The sequence below is a fragment of the Diadema antillarum genome, unplaced genomic scaffold, assembly GCF_040938485.1.
Source record: "Diadema antillarum isolate AM-2024a unplaced genomic scaffold, OU_Dant_1.0 seq00001055_RagTag, whole genome shotgun sequence".
In the NCBI taxonomy this organism is placed as follows: Eukaryota; Metazoa; Echinodermata; class Echinoidea; order Diadematoida; family Diadematidae; genus Diadema; species Diadema antillarum.
This window is the reverse complement of record NW_027271883.1, coordinates 366,472-375,428: the sequence shown is the minus strand read 5'-3', so window position 1 is coordinate 375,428 and position 8,957 is coordinate 366,472.

Genomic DNA, 8,957 nt, shown 5'->3' with positions numbered 1-8,957 from the left:
TACCAAGTGCTGAAACCAAGAGCTTTGAAAAAAAAAGCAAACACACGAATACATGCACACCCTAAAACACACACACACACGCATACACACACACACACACGCACACACACACACACACACACACACACACAACACACACATACACACACACACACACGCATCCACTGACGCAAATCACATATTCATGTGAGAAGGCTTACAATAAGTCCTGACGTTTCGAATAAATGAAACATCCTTTTAGGCAGTTTTAGAAGTGTAAGTTTACCCGTATATAGCAGCATTAGTTGCAAGTTTTGTCGCTATTGTCTAAATATAGTTACAATGTATAATTATGTAGTTCTCTTTGTTTTCACTTTCTTAGCGCTTAGAAATATGATATTAAGCGGTTCATAAATGTTAAATGTTACAATGATAGCAATTGTTATTGTCATTCTTCTTTTTCTTTTTCTTCTTCTTCTTCTTCTTCTTATTATTATTATTACTATTATCATTATCATTATTATTATTATTATCATTATTATCATTATTATTATCATTATTGTTATCATTATTATTATCATTATTATCATTCTAATCATCAGTTATATATCATCATCATTGTTAACAAGACATTTACCCCAACATGCTCAACTGGGAGTGGTCTAAAACATTAGGCAGACGACGACAGACATTCAAAATAAAATGAATTGAAATGAAAGACGGAGATTCTTTTTATCAAAGTCGGGGTAAAAACTGAGAAAGCCTTATTGAATGCGTTAGCTTTCACATGTATTCAGGGAATGGTGAAATTTCATAGCTACCACTTATGCAAATTGGATGGATAGTGATGTCACGACCTCACTTTGTAGTTTCCTATTGACATATACACACAGAATAAGATTCAATCAGTTTCCTTTTTGACATGAAATACGCAAAGAAACACTGTCTTGCATCCTACTCGTCACGACTTGCAGTGATGCCGTAACCTACTAGCAATGAAGACTTTCAGTTCGGGAGTTTGCAGGTGCTAGATTGTAAGTATGATAAAAATAATGTAGAATATAGATTACTGGGCACAAAATGGGGATTTATGATTAGAATGTCTTCATTTCCTCAGCTAATTTGCATAGCGACACCATGTGGTTGTCGCCAATACCATGAATACCACATGTGAGAATTAAGAGGTGAAAGTAGCGATTTCATAATCTTTATCAAATATAATTTTATGTTCGATTTTGATGATATTTCTAGAATTCTGCTTTTCTGATTGTGTTTTAATATTTACGTTCAATTTCGTCATGGTGTGAAATCATTTTCACTTCAACCTCGCAAAAAGAATAATACCATATCATTACATAATAACTTATACGGAAAATGTATGACAATGAAAGGACATAACATTCAGAAATGACCTTCGTAACCTTGGGTCACTTTGCACAATTCTTCTGCAGATGCACTCCTTTATAGGATAGCACTTTGTGTCATGTCTATCAAGGGTGTAGAGCGATTTGATTTGACCCCGTCACCTGCAAATAACATTTTTAAAAGCCGTAAAGAGAGTATACAGTGCAAAAACATCGAGCTGATGCTATAAAATTCCCGATGCTCATTTGTTGTGGTAAATTAACACCTCCGGGTGTCATTTCAAAACTTCTGTTTAGATAGGTATTAGTTACTGTTCTTCGTGTTGATTTTGAACTTCTACAAGACGAACAGAACTTTTCAATAAAGTGTACTTTATTTTTTTTAAAGAAAAGTTGTGAACAAATTTACACCACAGTAACACCAGTTGGTGTGGTCTCCTATTGACACCCCTTGGCTGCATGGGCGGGTGCTATACCATTGACATTAGCACCAGCAATATCAAATCAACACCATGCATGTACTAGCATAGTGTTATTGTAACCCCAGTGCAGTGTCAAATTAACCACATGAAGTCAGAGTTACCAAGTCTCACGCATTCTGCGTGAGACTCAAGCATTTTGGGGCCGTCTCACGATCTCACGCATGGCACCCATTTTTCTCACGCATTGGTCGAAGTCTGCAACTTGGGCCTACGTATAATAAGGAGCATAGCTCAAAGGATTAGAGTGATACAACATGTAGTTGCAACTGAAGGTATATTTTCCTTTTGTCCTTCAAAATAAGTAAAAGATACTCACATCAGTATGCACCTGATCGCACCATTAAGAGCTAAGAATTGAAAAAGCTCCCTACCGTGGGAGGCAAAAGGGAGGAAAACCCCTCCCGCACCCTCGCTCGCGCACACATTCGCTCGCAGAGATGCCGAGTCATGAAAATCTCACTCATAAAAATCTTTTGAACTTGGCATCCCTGTGAAGTTCCAAGTAAGCACTTTTCAACACCATCACAACATACTTTCTGCATTGCACCTGTGTTATAGATTCAACACCATGGTCCATCTAACACCGCTTTTGGTAGTGTACCAGGTACCAGTGCCTCCCTATTACCAGGTGCCATCAGAGAACACATGAGTATAACTTGGCTCAGGAAACAGCAGTATAAAAGGTTTGGCACGAAAAGATTATACAGATCAACAGCTAGTTTGAACTGGGAAAAAATGTGCTTTGTATTTTTGAAAGTATATAAAACAAAAACCAATGAACATTACACAGATATAGATTGTCATGTTCAATATCATTCCACTGACTTTATGGTAAAAAAAAAGAAACATACGATGGATTAGGCGACAACAAGAAGAAGTGTTTAAAACAAGGAAACTTTATTTGTTTTTTATTTACAAAGGATCATAACATTCCAGAATATGAACTTTTGCGGTTGGCAAGGGACCAGCATTCATGCTCCCACAGGGCGGATAAATCGCAAGCAAGCTGCACCACCGCCGACGCCAGATCATGATACAAGCGATGATCGATGCGGGAGGCTGGCCGTAGTGAGAGCTCCCTCTCACGGCTTCGAACTATTATGTTGATGTTCTGTTCTAATTCACCGAGGAGAGAAAGGGAGGCTGGGGAGGGAGGGATCTAAAACCCCGGTCACACGGCGCTTTACGGCTTAATTACGGCCAAAACACGTCAAAAAGTGGTCTCCAGTGACGCAGACGATGTTATTCGCGTTGATGTCGAGTTTAAGACGAGCTACGGTCGATTTATAGACGTGGCAGGACGCGGGGAAAAATCTGAACGGCGTCGGACGCGGTAAAAAGTTTTGAACTGCTCAAAATTTTATTCCGCGGACAACCACGGGCGGCACACGTGGTAAAGACGTGCAACACACGTGAAACACACGTGATAATCCGTGTTCCGGCAGTGATTAAAACTTGGGGAGACGCGGTAAAGACGCGAAAGTTTAGAGGTCTGTCACGGGCAGAGCACGGTCATCTGACGCGTGTTACGCGTTGGTATCACGGGAAATAGCGTGTGTTTAGCGGCTTATCGCTGACAAATGGATTTTTCCGCGTACACACATGTGGCTGGACGTGGTTTTTTTTTTTTTTTAATTTATTCAAGATTGATGCGTGTTCACAAAATAGGAATGCATACAAATGTATGCAAGTATATCTCATATAGCCAAGACAGAATATATACAATAAGTATACATTGATAAGAAGCAGTTACAGGATAGTATACAACTCCACTAAGAGAGCTACATTATTCAAGGTAACGAACACGCAAAGGAATTGCAACATAAGCTTAAAGCTTGAAAATCGTTGCAACCCCCGTGCACACAATCTATATATGCTTGCAAATAGTTTAAATGATACTTGATAAGAGTTGGGGGGGGGGGGTATTTACAAAGAGAGCATGGGAACATGAGGGGGAAAGAAGAAATGCATGTGTGGTGCCTATTTGTCCTGTCGGACATTGACAAGAGAGAGCAAGAAAAAGTTTAAAGTGTCAAGTCATTATAAGCAAATTATACTGATTAAATTGATTAAATTTCTCATAAATCCCATTCAAATGTTGATTTCAGGGGAAATATATGATCACAGCAAGTTTAATAGTTAATAGTATCCAGGAGTTCAGCGTGAAGCTGATAATAGAATATGTTTTATCGACCTTTTGAAAGTAACTATTTTTTGTAAATTACGAACATTCTGAGGTAGCGCATTCCAGACATCAGGACCGCTATGTCTGACTGATTTATAGGCTAGTGCAGTACCGGGGTTCACTAAATGTATATCTGATGCTTGTCTCGTGGGATACGAGTGAACTGCACTGTTAAGTTGAAACATTATCGAAAAAGAGACAGGTAATAGGTCTTGCTTCAGCAGTGGAACAACCGCCAACGGCCATACCCCGTACAAAGCACGGCCAAACCAAAATTGACCAAAAAATTACCACTTGCGACCACGTCCACCAGATTTTTATAACTTTTTGGAGGTAATTTGGACGTGGAGTGCTGTGTGACCGGGGCTTAATGAGAGACTACTTTGAGAAGCAAAGAGCGGGGGTAGAGGGTGTGTGTATTTCTATCTATCTATCTATCTATCTATCTATCTATCTATCTATCTATCTATCTAGTTATCTATCTCTCGAGTCTGTCAGTCTATGATACCATTACTATAGGCCTATATCTATTGTCATGCATGATTATGAATGATAATATGAATATGATACGTGATTTAAATTACATACATGTACACACACATAAAAATATATAAACATATGCATACATATATTCATAGGTGTACTTAATAGACATAAATGTAAAGTCAGCAATGCTAGTTGATACATCAAATTATTTTAATGACAAATGAAGTGCAGTGAACAGGTAGTTTGGAACCCGTGAGCCCATGTTTACCATCGTGTAATCAAGGTTTATTAACTCGAAAGATATATTTGTATTACTTTTTGTCACGAGTCATTACGAATCTTACTGATTATGTAACTCACATTCATTATATATATTAATGTATCATAATTTATACTGACTATTGACTTATAAGTCGATTTGAGCCTGCATTATATACGTTTATTCAACCCGAGTACGTCTAGCTAGTTACAATTCTCATTATTCAGGTTTGTCTTTTTATAGCTTTGATATGATAATCGTAAATAGGTAGAATGGTTAAACTTTCACTAAAAAAGAAGAATTAAAAGAAAGAAAGATACGACATATCGCAAAAGAGTGATATCAGGAGAAACTACATCACATCAACTACATCGTAACACGAAATTTCGTAAAGAAAGACTGAGACAATGCGACTATTATGGCGCCCCATACCTGAACGTAACTAAAGGTTTTGCCGCTCAATTTCATCAGATTTGCATTCGAATTAATGACAAGGCGTTCAAATTCAAGGGATTTTTGTCACTGCTCTACTCTCACGGTTCATTTTAATTCTTTGAGAATTCAATTTCCTTTCATGTCAGTCCTTTTAGATTTTATTTCATTCAATTTAGAGAGAAATTCTTTCAATTTAATGGCTCAAAGTTGGCATTCAATTTCGCGCCAGCTGGAGAGACGTTGAGATTCGGACCAAATACCAGTTTCAATTCATTTATAGGCACACAACTTCGACCATTGAACGTTCAAATTCAATTAGCCTAACCAGGTTCTGTAATTTTATGCAGCTCTTACGAATATTCTTACGTTGACGAATGGCAAATTCATCAACGTTCAGTGTTATCATTTCAATTTCAGTATCTCTTTTTCGCGTTTTTTTCATTCGGCTAGTTTCACCTTATTTCCCCATCAAAAATGAATATCACATTATTCTACAGAATGGTTTAACTCCGAGTTTGCTATTAAACATAATGAGAGATCACATGAGAACATCGATATGTCAAGTGTGATAAGAGTCGCATTACAGATTTTGTTGTCAGTCACGTTTGAGCTTTGAAATGTGTGTGAGATGCATTGCATTGGGATATTCCTTCTTTTACATAATCATATAATTTCGATGTTCAGTCTCTTAAGCCGTCGATCTGTTGACGCGCTAGGCACCTTGACATGTACGTCTGAGAGTGGTTGCACCATTATTCAAACAGATTGGGAATATACAAAGAACGTGAGCAGCAACGAAAACCACTGCCCATATGCTGTAAATGTTTGCCTATTCGTTAATTTGAATTCCTTAATGTTCATCGAAGCTGTGCTGGTGCGAATTTGAATGCGTTTCACGTGCATTTTTAATTTGAACGCGCTGTTCACACGTCTATGTGACAAAATCAGGAATTCGAATGCTGATGAAATTAAATTGAATAAACTACTTAGCTTTTTGAATGTCAATCTCGGTGATCATTCAAATTCGCTCGAAAATGAATTCTGGCATCATTAAATCGAATGCAAATCTGATGAAATTGGGCGGGAAAACCTATATCATCTTTTTTTAAAGACAGTCTATACTTATTGAACAAACATGTAGCAAGTTCATTGAAATTCTTTTTCTATATCGTGTTCATGAATGTTCCGCAGCTGTAATGCATATGGTTGTTGTCATGCAAATCAGACTCGAGTCTTAGGCTGTTTGTGCTCTCAAATTCCGCTATCAAATGGTCAATGTTCTTCTTCCTACTCTAACCGCGTGTGTCGGGGGCGCGGTACATAACAGCTTGCATTGTTGTGCTCACTTCACTGCAACTGGTTGAAAGATTGAACAGTTGGTGTATGCTTTATCTTCCAAATACTTCACCCGTCTGTTCTCAGACCCCAATATACATTTTTTTTCCAATTATCTAAATCACATTACAAACTATCGACATTGTTTATGATAAATGTTAATCCGCGGTTTATTTGATCTTTCAATCTGCATTTGAGAAGAATAATGTTTCCCCGAGTATTTTTGTCTATTATTTTTGTTTCTATATCAAGTTGGTCCTATCCCATTGTTGTATCCATGCTCTGTTATCTTGATCTACGTGCGCTTGGTTTCAATATATACCTGCGGCCTATAATACGCTCAACAAGCCTACTTTTATGTAAGTTCTATCATATACTCACTATATAAAAAGGTTGACCACCATGTTGCAATATATTATTGTACGTCATAGCTGGATCATGTATCATTCTATGATATAGAATGATGATATCAAATATAACAATATCATAGTTATATCATTTTGATGTGAGAAAATGAAAATTGAAAGTAAGACCATTCTTGAAAAAAAAAAAAGGTCGGCGGGGGGGGGGGGGGAACCCTCCCCATTGGTTGTGCCGGTTCTGTTATACACGTAAAGGAATTATAGGCCTATGCACTATATAGTGATGGCAAATTAGCAGTATTAATTATTCAAACTATATATGAAGCCTGTTACCAAAGTCATTGACATATAGGCCTACGCGTCATCAAAAACGAAGGAATAATTCGCGCTACAGTGCCACATTAAATTCTCCCTTTCTTTTCCTCTTCAACTCTTTCCCTATCTATACCTTTCTTTAATCTTTTCATTGATGTCGTTGTTATTGTTTGTAGTTTGTTTGTTTTGTTTTGTTTTGCTTTGTTTTGTTTTGTTGTTTTTGTTTTTCCTAAAGGAGTGTTTTCTCGTGTATGCCCTAGATCAGCTTGCCGGGTCTACTGTAGCTATATAGGTACCCTAATCAATTGTCACGCAGCCACTTTATCTTGCATGCCATTTTTTTTTTCTTTTTACAATAGCATTTCCCCATCCAGAATATCTGGGGTTTTTTATGTTTCTTATATGGTGCGCCACTTCCCTTTTTCTTTTTCTTTTAATTCTTTGTTGAGAAGAAGGAGTATGCATTTATGAGAAAGAAAGAGAGTGGGGGAGACAAAAAGAGCTAAAGAAAGGAGAGAGAGTGGTGGTGTTTTGGAGAGAAAGATGTGCTGACGTTAAAAAAAAAGAATAGAAAAACAGATTTGATACTAGTCGCGTATTATGAAATTTACATCCTTTTCCTCCCATTTTATAAGTATTTTATACGGACTCCACACAACGTACCATTATTGAAAACACGTATAGTCAGGGAGGTGTGAGAGAGACCTCCCTGTATATAGACCATGGGATGACCCTCAAAATTCTGACTTTTCGTTGTCCGTCAGAGAGCTTGACCTAATTTTTCTTTAACAATTTAGTTTAAAATATACTGCATCCAAAAAGTTGTTGGCTTTTTTGCTAAAGTTGCATTTTACTTAAAAGATGATTTTTAAAGCCACAAAATAAGAGGCTTTGAATCAGCATGAACGAGGTCACCATAGACGTGTGTGCAGTGACATGCCTGAGTGGTCAGCCGTGTGCATCGGTACATATGTGCGTGTGTGAATGTTGTGTGTGTGTGTTAGGTACAGGAGTCAATGGGATTCGCATCCTCTTTCAGTGTGTTTCATATCTTCATGCACATAAACTGTGTGTATTACTACAAGGATAGTTTGTGTATCATGGACTAGACTTCTGATGCACAATGAATGTATTTTTGTTGTGTATTCTCTTAAAGAGGCTTCTTTTCTGATGTAATGTGTGATATATGTTCTCTCAGCTTTGTAAACAAATATTTTCAGAAGAATCCTTTTGAGTGGTTGACAGTATACAAGCATGCTTTTCAGTGGGCCTCTCAATCTCATGCAGTTATTTTTTTTTTCTCCAAGCATAACTTTTTGTTTCGCCGGTATGCATGTATAATTTTATTTGTTAACCATTATCAGTCATGAAAAGTTGAATTCATTTCTGTGTTATAATTCCTGACTTATTCTGTGGTACGTAATGCTGAAAAAGAGAAAAGAATAAAATAAATGAGTTGAATTGATTTGAATCTGAAGTCGTCCCGCATGTCACAATTCATTTGTATACATCAATGATACAGAACTTGTAAACATGCAATTTTCAGTTCAATTCAAATAAAATTTTATTTCGAATAGCGTGTTTGTATTAGGGGGTTATATTCAAAGACAACGAAACTTACAATGACGGGGTGAATGGGGGTTGAGACAAAATTTTAGTCGCTATGGAAACAAAGAGGTGACTAGTACTATAGGAGGTAGTATTCATAGAGCCATAGGCCTACTGCATTAACTCTTGGCTCAACAACAATTCTAA